Source organism: Cygnus atratus, chromosome 12, assembly GCF_013377495.2.
Source record: "Cygnus atratus isolate AKBS03 ecotype Queensland, Australia chromosome 12, CAtr_DNAZoo_HiC_assembly, whole genome shotgun sequence".
In the NCBI taxonomy this organism is placed as follows: Eukaryota; Metazoa; Chordata; class Aves; order Anseriformes; family Anatidae; genus Cygnus; species Cygnus atratus.
Window position 1 is genome coordinate 14,291,523 of NC_066373.1, and position 19,852 is coordinate 14,311,374.

Here is a 19,852-nt window from a genome sequence, read left to right on the forward strand (position 1 = left end):
AGAATTATGATTAAAAGCCAAATAATTTTAAAAAGATACAGTGAAACAACTATTTACGAACATGACTCCTTTTTAATGGTCTTGAATCCACTGGCTGTGCACACTTAAGTGAGTAAACAGCAAGACAATGAGGAATTAAACTACCAATGTTTTATACAAACATGCTGGTTTGATTTTTGCAAGTTAGTACTATTGTCCATTTAGCTAAAAATCTGGAAATGAAAGTTCTCATGAAAAAACAAGTATTTCTGAAAAAAAACTCATGAAATATAAGCTTAAGAAATTCCCAAGCATTTCACTACCTTCAAGAAGTTTTCAGTAGAATCATTATTTTGCAAGAGAATATTCAATTTTAAAATAAGTGTTTCCAAGTAGGGGGACAATAATATGCAAGCCTTAAGGATCTGAAGTATGGATCTTTCCACTAGAGGGGTGCGTGTATGTATGTAAGCATACATCAGAATTCATGTTTCTGCATGTCAGTTCTATCTTTGGGGAAATAAATTTTATATAAAATGGTAATGCAAGTTTTATATAATCTATATTAGTACCCAGGACTTTATTTTCAAGGTTTAATATCCCCTTTGTATTGAGACCAAATATAATTTGCAAGAGATATGGACAGTATCCCAAAATCCATTTTCAGTATCAGCCTTTGAAAACTGATCCACTTTATTCTTTGAGGTAACTACAGAGCTGGAAACATTTTACAGCAATCACCTCTGTCAAAAATCTGTTCCATTCTTACCAGTCATCACTTGCCAGCAGAGCTTTGTTAAGTAAAACCATTTTCACAATTATTTGCTGAAATCAGTTTCCGGAGGCCGACATGGATCCTCACAGGGTGCTAGGAATATAGTTTCTGCTAAATACCATGTGATACAAATATAAAGAAAAAGCATGACCAACAGGTTTTTTTTGAATCTCAGGAGGCTTCAATAAAGAGACAGGAGAAGCACTTGCAGTTCAGTTTTCATGTGCGCAAATAAAAGTTGTACATGTAGGTTTTCACCTTTTAAATGGATTTTATATAAACTTATATATAACATATATAATACAAACACACACATGTATATACATATACACATAGGAAGATACTTTTCCATTTTTGATTTTCTTCTGATTTAAGCCTGCTAATGCAACCTTTTTATATACGCTGAGGTTATTCTATAGACTGACTCTACAGCAATAAGCAGTAGATTAATTTTCAAGTAGGATCCTGAAACAAAACAAAAGAAAAATTTTGCTTTACTGTTAAGGTAAAGCCTACCGGATCCTGTAGAGAACCATATCTACTGAAGGAGTATTTAATTTGCAACAATCAAAGACTACATATTCTGAATATATGAATGTTTTTTAAATGGGCATTCCAGCTGCATTAAAGATCAGCTTTCATTCAAATGAAAGTGTGAAGTATTCCTCAACTTTATGCTTCATTAAAATGAAGTTTGCACAGAATAACAATTACACAAAAAGTACACAAGCTTGGGTGAAATCAGTTTTTTAAAAAGGTATGAAAAGAAAGAGGTAATGTGTTTGACACTACCTTTTTGTGACATGAATCTCCTTTACAATGGCAGTTCTTGCAGCATATCTGAGTACAAGATCATTATCATATTGTTGCCACATCTTCCCTTAAAAAAAGGAAGAAAAAGGGGGGGAGGGGGAAGAAATCATCATGTTCACCAATCTTTCCGTGTTCTGAGACACACTGTGCTCTCTTATGCCTAATTATAGGAATGCAATGAGTTGTGATTCATTTTCATATCTTAGTCTCTTACATGTACTCTCAGAAGGGTATCTAATCTGAAAAGCTTTAAAGCTGTATTATTCTACCACCTAAAGCAATGCATGGGAAGGGACTGTGGGGAAAGGAAGAAACTGACTGTGATCTAAGGGAAATATTCCATTCTATCAGACACCTAAAAGCCATCTCATTGAAGTCCAGGTGCCTGAATGTGAAGCAGAAAGGAAAGCTCTGAACTAGACACTTAGGTTTCCCAGGCAGTTCATACTGAGAGCTACCTTTAGAATTCAGAACTCAAAATAACTGAGCAGGAAATGTGAGCAAGAAACTAGCTGGAAAGAGGCTTAAAGATATTCCATTACTTGGTTAAAACTCTGACAATCGCCTCACAAGTCTGCACAAACCTGGTCAGCCTGTTGGCCTCCACAGGCTTCTTTTTCCAATGCAAGCAGACATTGATACTCCTACTTTCAACGGAACTGAGCAGAGCTCAGCCAAAGGCTTTTCAGAAACACTCACCTAGCGGGCTATTCTCAACTGTACAGTTTCTGGACTAAGTAATAAATAAAAAATAGTGCTGGAAGTAGAAACTGAAAGACAGACTAGAGTCCTGTTCTCTCTCTTCAAGACATTGCATTGTTCCCACCTTAGGTCTTAAACAGTCTCTGAAGAATCAGTGGGAGAAAACAGAGCAGAAACACTACCCAAAAAGTAGTATTGGTCAGGGCTATAATGCCAGTAAGATGTTCACGTACAGCATTTACTTTCTTCAAGCAACTTCAGCTAGTTTCTACCACTGTATTTTCAAACAACCTTTTATGCATTTTGTGTTTTAATTTTCTAGTATCAGCCCATGACTGTCTAACTAATGGTTTATCCACTTTCCCCATTTCTTCCATAGATTTATCAGCACAGTCAGTGCTTGATAGAATCAATGGCTAACATGCCATTTAGACATGAACATAGGTGTTCATGCCACAGTCTGGGAAATACTAGGTCAAACTGCTCCAATATACAGCACAGTGTGTAGGCAATACTAGCACAAACTCCTCCAAGCTCCAGCAGAAGACACTAAAATGCCTCTGAGAAATATGCAAAGGGAAAGCAAAATCCCTTGTTTTGGAAACAGTAGAGATTTTCCTAAAGCTGCTAGCAAGCTTTTGCTGTCATTTACCCAACCACACTTGCTCCAATAGCCTAGGATAAAGGTCAGAGGACCAACAAGTACACAGTTTGCTTTCGAAGGATTACAAAATCATGACTTCAACTGCAAAGGGCCTTTCCTAATGCACATATAAACTAACTAATATTTGAATTATTGGAATATGTGTTACTGAAGTAAAAACTTTGCTCTGTCAGCCATACAGATAAGCACCAGCTGCTAAGTTTGGAACTGTCACTTTCAACTATAGATACAAAGTTGGGTCTAACTGTCTTTACTATGAACCTTTCACATGTTTAGTTCCAACTTTCTAATATTCACTATACTTTCCTGTCATATTTGTTCTCCTTTTTAATATTTTCTGCTAAGTTGATACTATAAATACAAAAGTGCAAATGGTTATATAGAAAGGAAGTGGTTATATAGAAAGTATGTTTGTGTTTTTACAAACACCTCTAAGATATAATCTATTAAAATGTAAAAACATGAAATAAAAGGTGATTCATGTAGTACAAGTCTGGTATTTACATGCATACTTGGAAAGAAAACACATGTTTGTGAAGGGGTGAAGGAGTGTTGCAAAAAAGACTAACTTTTAGAATTTTTCTCTGAGCAGTGTTGTTAAAAGGAGGGAAGACTTACAAGAGAAATGATGTAAAAGAATTCATAATGAGCAGTCCCAAGAAGTCAAGGGCTTGTTCAGGTCCTACATGATATATGTTGGCATAGAACATACACTGATGTGTGTAACAGCTAAAGACTCAAAATCTAGCTGGAAGTTACCAAGTTTCTCTCACCACAAAGCTTCTTATTTATTCTCTCAATGCTGTAGTTCATGACTTAACAAACATGCAGCAAAGCTTGAACTTCAGATCATGTAATTATTCAAACACATTGACAAGTAAAGGAGAGTTAAAAGAAAAAAAAGAAAAGGAAAACAATGAAGTCTGACATAGGTACTTAGGGGACAATATACCACTGCAGAAACAATAATCTGGATTTGAATTTTTGAAAACAGCAGCCAACAACAAATGTCTTTGTATGATACACTGTCCTGCTTACACACATCATTCAAGACAAGCCACAAACAGTCTAGTATCCTACAGTAATAATATTGCCCATCAGAATCCATTTAGACAGCTACAGTCATCACAGAATGGAGCAAAATGCTGTAAAATACACCAGGTAAAATGAAAAGTTAAAAAATTAGCTGAGTTAAGGGCATATGATAGAGGGAGTTTTCCAGAAAATAGAAAAAGATGCCTTCATTCACTGACTGCAAGGAAAAACATGTAGTGTCCTATTGAGATTCTTGTATTTTTTACCTAGTTTTGAAAACAAATACTGCAGAAAGAGGAAATTTCTGTTTACATATAGGTTCTTGGTTCAACAAAAATTGTTAAACATTTATAGATTCCCCCATCTCTCTACTTCAGTGATTTACTGATAGAATAAAACTGTTAAAAATTTCCCCTGCTGATTGAGAGTCTGAAAGGCTTTAGGAAAAAGCTCAGCACATTTCCAAGATCAATTGATCAAGTGCTTTCAGAATGCAGCAGCAAAAACCAGGAATCTTGACAAGAGCACTGCAATCAGAACGCTAATGGAACACATGTTGCCATCAGCGTACAGACAAAGGAGGTGAACGCTATTATTATTTGTTATTACTAAACTCTGCATGCCTGGGTGCCTCTTTGTGCAAGCAAACACACGCACAGCATAAGCTTTAAGAAAAATGTAACTACAAAGGTATAAGCATAAACTATAACATAAATGCATAAACAAACAAATGACAAAAAACTTCTAAGCTACCAAGGAGAGCAGATGCTGTGAATACAACAGACAAGGAAATAAGAATCTGGAATAGAGTTTCTCCAGTTCAAATTTTGTCTTTCATTTAAGAAGTCACGAGCATAGACTTCCTAGTTGCTATCCATTCATATTGAATTGTTTTGCAGTGGAGAATTCCTAAACAAAATAGCAAACGTTTAATAACATCTCGCACATTTCTGGTAGTCTTTCTATGATAAAGACATTAAATGCACTTGAACTGCTCATCTCCTTACACTGACCACCTTCTACACTATCCTTTTATCTCATCAGCTCTCCCATTCAAATTTAATATTACTTCTACTTCCACTAATTTTCATTATTTATATTGTTCCTTCTCTCTCTGTTATGACTCATATTTAATAATCCTGAATATTTTGATGGACTGTTACATAAAGCTGCAGTTTAATAAGTCTAGTATATAAACATTTAGTGAATAGCTAACATGCTAAAAATGAGATCTATTAATAGCAACCCTGTCCAACGTGTCAATGGATTATGCTGATATTGATGTATATTCATTTTTCCCAAGATGAGCTGTATAAACATCCTGTATTCTAACTCCTGCGTGCTGTACGCTCTTCATAGCTAAGTATGTTTAGCAGCATTACTGTAAAACAACATTGAAGAGTGACAAAAACATACAATTTTGAAGTACTCTGACAGCTAATGTTTAAAAATGAAATTTTAAGTATTGGCATTAAGACAAAACCCCAAAAAGAAAAAATAGGTAATTCTTTTGAAGAATTGGGTGTGTTTGGTTGTTGTAGTTTGTTTGTTTTTAAGTACTCCTATCTTATTACCCTTATCAACATAAGATATTTAGGCAACTTAGTGTTTTTTTTTTTTCATCTTGTCAATAGCTAGCAAGACATGCTAGCAGGCGTGTAGTGGCCAGCTTTCCTAACAGCCAAAGAAAGGAATCAAACAGCACTGAGACCTGCCAGGCAGCGTCATAGGAAAACCTGGAACTACTTTCTTCTAATAACAGCAATTACAAGCACATTATAGAGGTCTTAATTATTTTCTCAGATATATAGTTCAACTCAAGCTATTTTGCTTGGGCAGTAATTAAGTGAGGTAAATTTTATTCTTAGATTTTAGAATTGCAGGGGGATACTCAACAGACTTTACTATCGTCCTGGGAAGTTCTAATCACAGAACTCTGCTGCACTGGCTTTAAACATTCAAAGAGATTCCTCTGAGAGCGACCCACTGCCAGTTTAATATGACTGCTAACATTTTTATTATAATTTCTACTGCCAGTACAGGATTAGAGTTAACTGTGTCCTGCTCCGTTTTAGCCCATTTTTTGACTTTGGTTTTCTCCTTCACTCTTCCTTCACAAACCAAGGCTTATTTAGCAATGCACAATCTCCATTTTAAGTACATCTTTCAGGATTTAAGCTTGAAAGCAGCTCAGCACATAAAGATTAGCACATGAGCAAACCCTACGATCAAGCTGCTAGCTCCACAGCTCTGGTCTTTGACAAATGAATCCACTACAGGAAAAGTCAAGTGACAATCTTCTGAAAGCATTCCTGAAGAAAACAGGAGTGGATAAAGGGTAAGACACACTAAAAAGGAGTCTGTTTATTAACCAGATGTTGTAATACACTTTTTACTTTTACAGTGCAGTTAGAGTTAATATTTATGAGACACACTTTCAATCAGGTGCTTAATTTCCGCATTCAGACAATCCGATGTGTTTTAATTCAGAGGCATGGCTTCACTTATGCATCAGAATACCAAGTTCATTTCCTGCGTAGTGGAAGGTAGACAGATGCAGTGCATAGGGTTACCTCTTAAATCATGTTTTCAGGTGTTCTGGCTGATAATGCATGATGCAAAGATTAAAGTATTTTCTGTGAGCTGATTTCCCATGTTTCATAATTAGAGGTTTTGCACTAACTGCTAGTCAGGGTGAAATATTTCTGATAAATTTCAGGAACATACAACTCATCTAGCTGTCATGTCCTGCTATTACCTGGTTTCTCCCATTTAAGTAGCTGCAAGTGTAGATGCATTTCTTTTTGCAGTAAGTAAATTTACACAATCTGTTTTACAAAATTCTTACATTTGAGGCCTGCTCAGTTCATTAGCTAATATGACCAAGTGAATGTTTTCCAAAAAACAGTCCTTTAAGCTGGATCACAAACATAATAGCAGAACCTTTTTTAATAGAGTAGCAGCAGGCATCCAAGAATAGTGTCATGTGGTCATTCCATTGGATAACAGAAGTTTAATTTGTGAATCAGCTGCAGAATTTGGCCTTAAAAGCAGCAGTTCAGCTCTTAAAAGGCCAACAGAAATCCAAAGTCGGTGACATAATATTAGCGACAGTCTTCTTTACTTAAAAGAAAAACCCTGCAAAGTTGGGATGTGCTTATGGATGATTTTAATCAAATGAAAAGTTCATTACATCTATACAGTTGGTCAGCACACAAGCCCTACAGCGTACCACCTAAAAAATATAATCTGTCCAAGGGGATTCTATAAAAATATGAAAAAGGCAAGTTTTATTAAGTTATAGCTCCAGATCCTTCCCTTCAGCTTAATTAATTTATAGTTTTACAGGAAAGGACTGGGGCTATGAAAATCTTTGTTAAGCCAGAATTGCAACTTCTGTGTTTTCACAGTCAAGTTTTGTAGATTAGTAAGGAGCCCGCCTCAACTGCTCAAGGATTCGTACGTTGTACTGAGTCACAGGAAGATAGCTTACCGTACAAATGTGGCGATCCAAGACAGATGGTAGCTATCAGATGTATATCCAAGACAGACAATTATGCATATCACATAAAATATATGTATATCATACAAAATTAGAGTCCATCATCTGTGTATCATCTCTGCGTGGACTATGTCTCAACGTAACTGCCGTTAGGCAGCAGCTCCTAATTAGACGTTCTGCACTCATCCCCCTTTCTATAGTTCAGGCCTCATTAACACGATGCTTATGGATGTCAAGGACAACCTTGTTGAGCCTGGTACAATATAAAGACTTAAATAATTGAAGTTCTGTCTGCATCCTCAGAAGAACACTCTCAGAAGAAATCACTGGTTGACAGGAAAGACTCAGATGTGTTAGCATCTTAGCTACCTTTAAACTTTAATTTGTAAGTCTCCAGTTTACACAGCTGCACCCAGTAGACCCAAGCCATGTTCCATTTGCTTTGGTTTGATAAGTTTCTGAATACCTACTAGAAGACCAACTTTTTGAACTCAGTTACATTATGCATTAATCCTTTTATAATTCCACATAACTAACAGTAATACATTTAGTTACCTCTTTGGCTGAGATTTTATGTTTTAGCTGCATTTTCAGTGTTTATTATTAAACACTAAGTGCATTTGCTGCTGTGTTGAATATTCCTTAATGCAACTGTGGTTCAGAAGGAAGGAAACCTCACTGGGACCTTATATAAGCGCAGTTAACATTAATTCCACTCTGTTGCTTTATTCCCTTACCAAAAGTAGTATGTAGAAACATGGCAATTTAGATATTTAAATTAGCTGCAATTGAGCTGAAGACTGTTTTCTTTAACATGACCCAAGAAAAATCTAAACAGACTACTGAATTTTGGAGCTGCACAAGCTTTATGATGCTTTCATTCCAAATCTCCCAGACTGGCATTTCTAGTGCACAAAGTTAACCTCTCAGGGAGTTGAAAAACTTAGTAAAACATCCCACAGAATTTCCACTTACATAACCAATCCATGGTTTCCAGGAAAGTTCAAGTAAGTAAACCTGGCAAGCTCACTATGTTATAAACAGCTCTGTCTGTACTTCGCATGTATTTGTGAGTGGAGCATTTAGGGAAAAAATAAAGCAGAAGAAAATTGACCTGTTCAACTCATTAACAGGATTTGTTTCAAGAACTGAGTAAGCTGGTGAAGGTATTAACAGGTGCTTTCCAAAGCACAGTCACCATTTCAAAACATTCAAGGGGCCAACATTAAAATTTTAGCATATAATTCTAATCAAGCTCTGTGATGGCCTTAGAAATTTATGACCTGCTTATAAATCTACTGAGAATGAGAAATCCTAATCTTGTCATCTCTCCCAACCCCAGAAAGCACGAACACAAGGTGGGACAAAAGAATACGGAGCAGTGCCCCTTTTCCTGAACTTACGGAAGGTGTGTTTGTGGTTTAAGGTGCTCTGACTCCAAAGGGGGATGAAGCATTAGGTAAGCACCTCTAGAATATTAAGAAAAAGGATGTCTGTCTTTGGTGTTTGTCAAATACCTAGGACCAGCTACTGGCAAATGTAGAAAAATCACATGCAACAAAAATTTCTTAAAGAAAATTTCGTCTTACACCAGTGACTCATGCACGAGTTTTGCTAGTGGCCTCTTGTGAACCATTTTGTTTGTTCCTTGGTTGCCACCACAGACAGACTGCAAGTACAAAGTAAATGAAAGCACAGTACAACTCCAACAACTTTACAGGGGCAACTGGCAGGCAGAATTTACGTTGGAATACCCTCGTTCTTCATAGTACTGCAACCATTTTGTAATCCCCTTTTCAGGGAAGTTACTATAGACATTTTGAAATGTCAGGTTCCTCCATGCTACATAAAAGAAAGAAACTGAAGTGTGCATAGAGGGAGAAGGGAACAACAGAAAGACCAGATTAACACATAACATTGAACATACAAACGGTAGAAGATAACATATGCAAAAGCTTCAAATAGAGCACAGCCGCATGGAAAGGTACCTCCCTACCTATCACACAGAGCTTAACTTCACAGCGTTCATCTCTGTGTGGCTACACCCCAGGGAACAGTGTTGGCATGGTAACTGCAGGCTCTACAGCTGTCTTTCTTCTCCTATTAGCAGTCATACATGGATTTTGTTACCTTCAAATTCACATAAATTCAGAATGATAGCATTGTTTATTTGAGGCAAAAAAGGAGAGGATGGGGTTTGTCTGGAAACAAAAGCAACCCTGCAGGAGGAAGATACATAACACAGCTTAGATTAAACTAAATAAATAAATAAATCATGAAAAGTTACATGTGGCCGTACTCCTCAAAATAATGTCAAAAGAAAGTGTCAAAAATTTTGTCAGTCTGACAACAGTCACATTAAGGACAGAATTTCAGTTTTACTTGGGTGACTTCACTATCCATTTTAGTAGAAAAGCAGAAGATCAGGCAAAATTACAAAAAGACTTTTAAAGATCTACAAGTACACTTAAAAAATTCTTTGTGTAAAATGAAGAGGCTTTTCAAGTAAGTTTGACCCTTAAGTGACTTTAATAGCCATTGTATTTGTAGATGAAACATTATGTACAGGACAAAAATGTATGCCGATCAATTTTAATATTTTTAAAACAAAGAGTGCGTCAAACCATGCTCCCACTATTTTATCACAGAAGAGTTTGCAGACTAACGAAACATGACATATTAGAAGATTATCAGAAAGAAAGGCCTGGAAATCACAATGCATACAGCTTAACCTTATCCATAACAGTCTGAAGGATTCCCCCAATGACTGACTGCCAGTGCTGTCCTTTTCTACTCTCCACTTATACCACATGCACCAACTCGACCCAGTGGCCCATGCTGCGTAAGAAACAATGTAAGAACTCTTGAGACAATACCCACAGAGAACACGCTGCAGGAATGGTAAGGGGCTGCAATACATCCTTGTGGCAAGCATCAAGTGAATCAAGTAATCTTGTCAATCCAAAGGTTTATATAACTGTAATTTATACATGCCAGGATTTATTCAGTAGTTCAAAAATATGCTAAAATTACTTTCTAGGCATTCCAGGCATCTATAAGACATGAAGCCTCTTTGCACCACCCTGTAGTAATACCCCCACCTCTTCTTGCAGAAGCAAATGGAGAACATGGCTCTGACACCTTCTGGAAATTTCTGTCACCATGAGTTAGGTGTGCTGTCACAGCAGTATCTCAACTACAGTTTGTTCTGCCAAAGTGTATCTCATTCTCCAGATGATGATGTAAGAAACAGAGCAATAACAGATTCTCTTTCTTTTTTAAAAGTCAAATCTATTTCAAAAGCATTTTATCCGCTTCTTTCATATTGCAGTCTAGGCGACCATTAATCACATCTCAGCTTCATTCTTTCCCAGCTCCTTACATCAAAAACAAAACAAAACAAAACAAACAAACTATGGAAAGCAATATAATTAAAAGAAGTATCTTGGCCTTGGCTGCCTTTAAGATCTCTCCCAGTTCTCATTGCTTCCACTTTACCTCCCCCATTCTCTAAAATGTTACGCAGCAGTAAAATTGATCTCCCCCAGATCATTCTGGGTGCTTTGGCCAATACCACTGGGGACAAGTGGATGTGGATATACCTCCTTGTTTGGGTTCACCCAACATAACAATTGCTCTCTGACAAAGGAGAAGCCATAATGTCTGGTTATCCATACTGCTATGTGCCTAATATTTGCAGAAATATTATTTAGTGCAGGTGAGGGAGGAGGAGGGCTGGGTCTGGAGTTTTCATGCTATAATACTGTTACTTTACTGGTCAATTTTATAAAACTCGAAGAAAATGCAACCAATTGTAAACCAATGGTAAAGCAGTTGAAGTATTATACTTCCTGTCCACTAGAACAATGCATACTTTAAAACAAACAATTCTCCCCCTCCCAAAGAAAACCTCCTAAGAAGGAGGGGGACACTATCTGCATTTCAAAGCAGCATTTATGAGAGGAACAATTGAAGTGGCTCAGTGCAACAACTACACTTCTACTAGCAGGAAAAAAAAAACATGCAAACTTATTCTGATTAGTACCTACAATCCCTGCTTTCCTCAAGAGCCCAATTCGCACTAGTGAAGGTTTTTGTCAACATACTGATTCAGCAGGTATGGCCAAAAGCCAGCTAGGAACCCAACCTACTATTTAAGAGCTTTTCTTCCTGATTGAACAATAAGGTCCTTCACCTCCACTTCAGCTCAGTTCAGCTTCACAAGCCTCGCTCTGCAGGACTCCGCTGTTTCTCCTAGTGTAAAAGTCCAGGCTTATTCAGTGTGGGTTAAGCAATACTTGTGACTCACCGGTACCGAGTTCTGCATGGCAGCTTTGGAACAAATTTAACTTCTAAAAAAAATGTAATCTCTTATACAAGCATTGGGAATGAAAAAACAAATTAGAATTACTTTCCCACAAAGTTTAAGTGTTCACTCACTTCCATAGCTACTGTAGTCACACATGAAGAGTAATAAGATAAATCTGAAAATCAGTGTTAATAAAAAATACACAATGGCAAGTGAGCATGAATCATAAATAAGATACAATTTCTTCAAATTCACTTTGGAATAGTCACTGAAACATCTGAACGACAGAATGTCAAGTAAGTACAGCATCCATGTTTCAATGCAAGATGATCCATAAACTTCCAAAAACTACTATAAAAAAAAAAATCAAACCTTGTTCAGGCATATTCACCAGCTTATTACCCATGCTAAGATTCTGACTAACAGCATACAACTGTCCTCTTGTTATATAGGAAGCCTGGGACCAGTCAAGTAATGAAGCTTGTACTACATAGCCACATACTTAAAGAATTCAAAACAAAGATCCTGTTCTGCATATCACTGGTTCTGTTACCTGCATTGCTTTTTTTTTTTTTTCCTTCCTCTGAATCATTAGAAAATCCAGATATTTCTACCACATGTAGTGAGCTGGACAGCATGTTCTCATCTTTCTCATATAAAACCATTTCTTTCTATAACTAATAAAAAAAAAAACTGATCTCTGAAACAGTAACTTTACCTCATTTTTAAGATGAAATACCCTTGTACCCTTCTCAAACTAAATCCTTACTGTTGATATTCAGGAAGTGCTCAAATTACATAAAAGTAGATGTAGAGAAAATACCAGATAGAAGACCTAACTTCTCTGGAAGTTTCTTATCCAAATTACAGTTAGAGCAGTTTGATCATCACACTGAGATTTCACTGCAAATGACTGGATGTAATCATACAATGCCATGTGCTATTTATAAGCATTTCTGGTCTTTACATGAAAAGATTTTTTTTCATATAAATGCTTGTCTTTACTGTCTAAATTAATATGACCTAAATCATTCCATAGAGCCCCTTACAACATGTTATTTCATAGCATGACCTAATCATATGCTATATCAAAATAAGATTTAGTAAAGGCAGTACAGGAAATAAAGGAAATAGGATTACACTAATTCAAACACTGAATAAAGAATGGAATGACTGTCTTAATTCAGGCAATTTGAATTATTAATGAACTGTTTGCATCTGTAGAGATTTGCTCTATTAGGAAGATTTCCTCAACCATCTGGATCAGGAAATTGGAAACTCAACTTCAGAAAGGTCAAATGCAACAAGCTGGAAAGCGCTGCTCTTTTCCAGAACTTATTTCTGTGCCTCAAGCAGTTATCAGGAAGCCCATCCTCGCAAGTGGGTAACAAAGTGCCAAAGCAAAAAGAGTGGGATACTGAGACAGGTAAACACACCATTCCGAAATTATTCTCAAATACCTTGTTGATATGGCAATTCCAGCATCGAAACACCATTGCAGCAGAGCGACAGGCATAATGTCAGATGTGCACCTGGCTCAAAATTGTTCCTCTGTCTCTTCTTCCCCTCTTTACTAACAGTTACCTTCTGGTTTGCCTTTTTACTTCTGTAGCAGAGACAGGAAGGAACTGGAAAGAGAGAACATTCCTATTCCCAGCCTCACAATTGGCAGTACTCTTCCTGTCCTCCCAGAAAATGACAGAACAGAGATGGCACGAATATGAAGTCACTGTGGGGAACCTTGCATTCAGCAAAGAAGTGGAATAAGGAGGATACAGAATTGCAGAAAAAACTTTTTGAGAGGGGAGCTCTAGATTGGTTTAGTCTAACACCCACACACAACCACTGCTCAAAGCAAGGACAATTTTCAGCAGGTTGCTCAGGGCCTTCTTCAGTTGAAGCTCTGAATATCCCCCATGCATGGAGATGCCTGAACTTCTCTGGACTCCTGTTCCATGTATTTGATCACCCTCATGGTGGAAAGTAATTCCCTTCTAATTTAATTCTCAGCAAACTACTTGGTTTTATTTTCAGACATGAATGCACTGTATTTATCTATAGGAACTTCAAGTTTATCAAAATAAAATGTATTTTCCAACAAAGGAAATGGAGTATACTTATTTACTACATCAGCTCCATAAAGCATATCATGCAGTACCATGTCTGTCTGTAATCACCCATAACTAAACTGTCAGAGCAAGAAAACAAGTCCTGTTTTCCCAGGCCCTCTTCCTTTCTACTTCAGAGGGGAGTATTTGCTGTGAAAGTTGATAGGCCATAACAGTTTTAGTCAGCCTATTGACTGCTTCAAGAACAGAGAACGCTTTTCACTCATGAGCAAATGTTGAATTCACTTGTTTATTCTCAAACTGGAGAATTCTAAGATCGATCATCTTAGATGTGAAATCCCTCAGAATTAAAAATACCTCATTTACATATCTGTAGACCTTCAGGCTTACAATAATAATCTGATTTGTTCCTGTACCTAACAAATTCTACTTAAAGAACAGCAATGTCTATGTCTAAATTTGACTGAGACTTCCCATGAGAAATTTGTTGTTGTTATTACTGCTAACATGGCTAAAAGAAACCACCAGTCCCTCACATTAGGTATTTTATCCCTTTAATCTTGCTTAATTACATATTTTATTAAGTCTTTTAGTTATTATTTTTTTTTTTTTATCATCTCTGTACATGCCGCTCTTTGGTAATTTGCCAGTCTTTACAGATAGTTACTTTCACTTCGAGAAATGCTCTCCTGCCTTCTAATGTCACACTTCCCTTTCAATTGGAACACGATATCCAAATTTTACTTTGTTTTTTAATTACAATGGGGGTTATAACCCCCTTCTACTAAGCCAATAACTGTTGCAGAGATTCAGGTAAAGAAATAGAGGAGATCTCTTCAGGATTCAAAATGCCAGTTTTGCAGCCTTAATATCAAAATGGCACTTAGGACCGGAGGTTATAACTCTTCCTGACAGTGTATCAGATGCTCTCAGAAAAAATATGGGTAACTGCCATAGACACAACAGAGTATACTGTAAATAAGAATAAACAGCGAATCTAGCACCATATTTAAAAGAAATCCAATAACAAGCTTCAGAATTTGACATAGAAAACTTATTAAATATCTTCTGCATACATGCTCCATCAGTAGTTCTAACATCTGGGTTGGTAAGTTCTAACATCAGTTGGTAAACATACATCAGATGCACTGTAAGAGACTTTTACTACCTTCTGTACGGGAAAAAAATAATCGTCAATTTTTATGATGTTTTAAAGTCAGCTGGCTAACTTTACATGGATAACCCATCCATACTGTAAAAGCCTATTATAGCTACAGAATCCTGCACATTGAAGCACTGCAGCTTCTAAAGCTACGTAAACAGAAATCTTGCAAATAAGACAATCCCAAGATAAAGAGGCAGATGGTATTAGCAGTCTAGCAGCACTGAGGCTCTCAGTAACCACTTCCCTAATAGAGTTCCCCCACTTCTCAACATAACCCAGTTCATCTTCTAAGTATCTATTAAATGGCATTGCAATTCTCAACATGCTCTTAGCAAATCTTCTCTATCACATCAAGCACAGTATTCCCAGCAGTAATCAGAAGTTATGTTTCAGTTCTGGATTCACCAGCACATTTGTCATACAGAACGCTGCCTTACATTTTGCTGATGAGTGACAACAGCTAAATAAATTGCATTACATTTCTTTTGTACTTCCATCTGCATCACTCATTCAACACTGCCATTCATTGCTGTCATGACTGAGACATTTCACACTTCCCAGGTACAATATTCTTAAAACAAACAAGCCTCACAAACTAAAACAACACCAAACAAAAAACACATTTTAACCTACAATACATTTCTCTTGCTACCATGACCTACTTACTACCCTTTCACAAATTCTAGCGATGCCTGCTGAAGAGGAAAGATAAAAAAACACAACAGATTTTTGCTGGTAAAGAACAATAAAACAAACATGGTATTTTCAGCATTGTTATTTATCTTTGCTAAACAAAACATGAGAGAGGTATGTGGTAAAGCAGAGTCATTAAATTAGTTTTCAGTAACCAGTTAATCAAGGGTTTTACTTTATATTAATGCATCAGTCTTGATGTTTACCTCTATGGTTTTGTTCTTCCACCAAGTTCCACAAATCCTAGAAGGAATTACTAAGTACTGCATGCACATTCCTTAGTAATCCTGGCTTTACAATGACTATTTCCAAAACAAAATTTGCTCTAGTTACTTTAGTAACTCATCATAAAAAAAAAAAAAAGGGGGGGGGGGGGCTGAGGGGGGGAAGGGATAAGCAAAATGGAATGAACAGCAAGTTAAACACTTAGCAGAAACTCCTGCCTAACACCCTCCACATGGTTCCACAGCACCCTTTACTGAATACTGGATGCCTTACAGTCACCATTTGAATTGTGTAACTGAACATACAATGAAGAAGTGATAAGACAAAACAATGACTGCTTTCTTGCATCTCTGAACTACTTCATTCTGAAGCAGGCAGCCAGAAAGACAGACATACTGTTCTCTTATAATTTTTCAGAGACACTGATTCAACTTTTTGTATGAGCATATAGAAAAAAAATTAACTGCAGCTGCATCAGAAATCTGCAGGTATCACTAGAACAAACGAACTTCCCAGAGGCTTCCAAATATTAACTTATTTACAATATTAATACCCTTTGCTTCCAAAGTTTACTTTATATGAATATCTGTAATAGACATTTAATGTCCTACAACACATCAGAAGTTTCAGGCTTTTTTTTTTTTTTTTAAATTAAAGAATATCCATTTTGTCCTCCTGCATTCAGCAGCCAGCTATGGCTATTTTCCAGCATTGGGCTCAGCACCCTCTTCTCTCAGCAGCTGTGTTCAGCACACGGTATAATCGTGACACTGGTGGAAAACCTGCAGATAATTACTGCAGTTTTGCAGAGAGATCGTGACTGTAACCAGTTCCTGCTGTACTGATGGAGACAGAGTACATGCAACTCTCAATGAACACTGATTACATCAAAACCAGAATCTTCCTAGGGGTACCAAGGAACACCATATACCAGCTTCCCTGAACTGAAGAATGTGGCTCCTAATGTGCAACGTTAGAAGTTTCCTACATTATTCTATTAACGTCAATAGGAAACAAAGGTGAACTCTCACATCAAGTCCTGCATCCATACATTTATGATTGTAACATCTGATACCAACATGTCTAAGATAAGAATAGCTCTCTAGTCAAGGATCACTGGGGAAGGAAAAATCATATATAATGATCTACTGCTAATACTGACTTTTATCTTACAAATACCCATCTCCACTTCAGTAGGTCATATGCACAAACCTTTGTAAACAGAGCTGTAAACAGCTTTCTTGAAAACAAAAACAAAAACAGGAAAAAGTCTTCCTGGCAGCCTACTTTTATTTTGCAGCTACTGTAAACATTCCAGAACACCTTCCGTTATCAAATGCTTGAGAAGATTTAAAAAACAAATCAAAATCAAATGACAATCTCAACCCTAATACTTCGGTATTTCCTGAAAAAACAAACAAACATAAATATGCTGTTGGTCCCCCAAAACAATAAATTTCAGACTCTAATTGGTACTGCATATTCAACCTAATGCTCTACAAACTATTTCAAATGAAAAACTTGTATAATTTAATACCAAACAACAAGAACTTTGTGTATTTTCCAATAAACATTGCTTTCCAATTTTAAAGATCTATCTGCAAATCATTATGCAGCAACCTTTTCTCCTCAGTGGGATTCAACAACAGATTAGCAGCAGTTAAAAACCTCAGATTTGTACCCCGTGGTTAGTAAAGGAAAAAGACCTGCTGGTTCCTAATATTTTGGTCAAACCTGACTTTAAAGAAAATAAGAAGCTTGGAACTACTAACTGTGATTTAAGTACCATTCTACATAAGACAAGTTCAATCTCTGTAATAGAAGGACAAATTTTTGATGACAGGTTCTAGAATCATTCTAAGGCTTTCTGCAGTGGAACAGTGGTACATACAGAAGTCACGCTGATAATCGCTGCGGCCGTTTGTGAACCTGGTTCACATACAAGCGAGTCTGATCTCCTGCTGCCTTCTCTAGCAATTACATTTGGCTTTGTATGAGCAATACCTGCAAGTACAATTTTACAGCATGACTAAGTATGGCTGAGCAGCTTATTTTTACTTGAACCCACAATGTCTGAGTTCTTGAGAGATTAAAACAAAAATCCCATACACTCAAATGTTACATTCCGCAAAACTAAATTTTACAAACAAAAATTGTAAGCCTACTGTGAGGATCACTGGAAAGCTCTCTGGAAAACTTCAACACAAAAGAAAAAGAAAGCAACCTAGTGGTAATCTCCCCCAAGAATATAAAGGAAATTTACATGCTAAATTGATTATGTTGTTTACAGAAATATCTAGAAATTGCTTTAATCTTTTTCTATATTTTCTGGAAACTAGCTTCAAACTTCTCTCCCTTTCATGCTAATAAAGGGAAAAATAGTAGCACTATGTTATTATAGTCCTGAAAGCATTATCACAGCCCTTCATTGAGAAGACTAGATTTCCTTTCCAGGTTTTATTTCAGAAGAGATCAGACTTGTCCAGAGACTGATCCCCATTATGTACCCTCTACTCTCTGGTGAAAGCGCCCCTAGGCCCCCCATAAGCACCCTATTCAGGACAAGGTGTGCCTCTAAGTCCAGTTTTTTCTGTGTGCAGCTGCTGGGACTCAACACTGATGTAAGATCAGGTTTTGGGCTCCAAGTTTGCTGTTTGGACCATTTTGATCTCTGTCCCCTTGGAAAGTGCCTCATCAAACTGTGAAGTCTTTGCGACATATCCTGTCTTTAGCACATCCGTAAATGGCTTCATGAAAGTTATCAGGAATTATACTGGCCCAGCAGCAGCTAGAAAGTACCAGGTAAAGAACAGTATGAACTATAAGAGAAATTAAATGCAAAAAAAATCATTATAAAAAGACAGCATTTTCCAAAAGAAGTAGAACATGCATATCCCTTCCCCCCTCAAAAAAAAATAAAAATAAAAACACACCATACTGCACTACTAGATTCAAAAGACAGTCTGTACTAAATAAAGCACAAAAAAGTGATGCAAGAAAGATGAGAGAATTCTCCACATAAGTGACAGGAGAGCTAAAACATGCAGTGTAAACCTGTGGGAAAGAGATCTGTTCCCCCCTCCCCACTTTGTGTCTTGCTATTGCTCAGACAGAACTGCTTGCTTACATCCCTAGATTGATGTCTAGATTCTAGTTCTGTCTGTGCCTCTTGCTCATGGCCCTCTCTGAGATTTCGGTAGGTCATTTTCCCCTCCCCCTCCCTCTGCTTTGCCACGTATTCTTACAAATCTGAACAGAAAAGAGAATTTAGGGGAGCAGGCACCACCTTCTTGGTTTTTTCTACAATATATGGCCAAAATTACGAGACTATAAAGATCTTACTGCTAACAGAATGTCCAGGACCAAGTATTTGGCACCGTTCAGTATTACTGTGGACACTGATATCACTTTTGTCATGAATACAGTCATCTGAAAATACATCTGGGTTTACTTCTGCAAAAAGCTATGTATGAAATTGTTTTCCTAGGTCAGTAATAAACTCAAAATAGTGAAATATTTTCCTCAGAAGTGAAAAATCTTCAACTGAACACCCTTCAAATCTTAATCTTGTTTCAAAATCATTTGCTTACTTTTAAATAATTGTAGGTTAATTTTATGATATTTTCTCTTCTCCAGAAAATAATTTTAAAATTAATTTTCAATAAAAACGTAAATGTTTCATTTTGAAAATACAAAAGTGCTAAGTTACATTCATTTTTGTTCAAAACTCTTTTTTCTTAAGTTGGTAGATTAAGAGAAAACAATCCTTTTCGGAAATATATTTTGTTTTCAATTACTCCATTTTTGACATACAAGAACTATGCAGAAAAATTCACCAGGAAGGCCTATTTTCTTTCTGCAGTATTGTTCAGTAGGAACTGATGATGATTCACCGTTTGCATACTCAGATCTTTAATTTAC

The 19,852-nt window shown here is 36.7% G+C and overlaps 1 protein-coding gene across 5 annotated transcripts in view; it reads right to left on the reverse strand.

The window, feature by feature from the left end:
- Positions 1 to 19,852, reverse strand: part of SMPD3 (sphingomyelin phosphodiesterase 3) — a 102,281-nt gene that overhangs the window by 59,978 nt on the left and 22,451 nt on the right. Inside the window, exon 1 of one of the 5 annotated variants that reach the window (XM_035543609.2) lies at positions 15,913 to 16,006. The exons of 1 other annotated variant lie outside the window; for it this stretch is intronic. The gene's annotated coding sequence lies outside the window, so the exon portion shown is untranslated. Of the gene's footprint in view, positions 1 to 1,546; positions 1,612 to 11,621; positions 11,732 to 13,239; positions 13,508 to 15,912; positions 16,007 to 19,852 lie in introns of those variants that run through there. 3 more of the 5 variants (XM_035543608.2, XM_050713252.1, XM_050713251.1) reach the window with 3 other exon arrangements.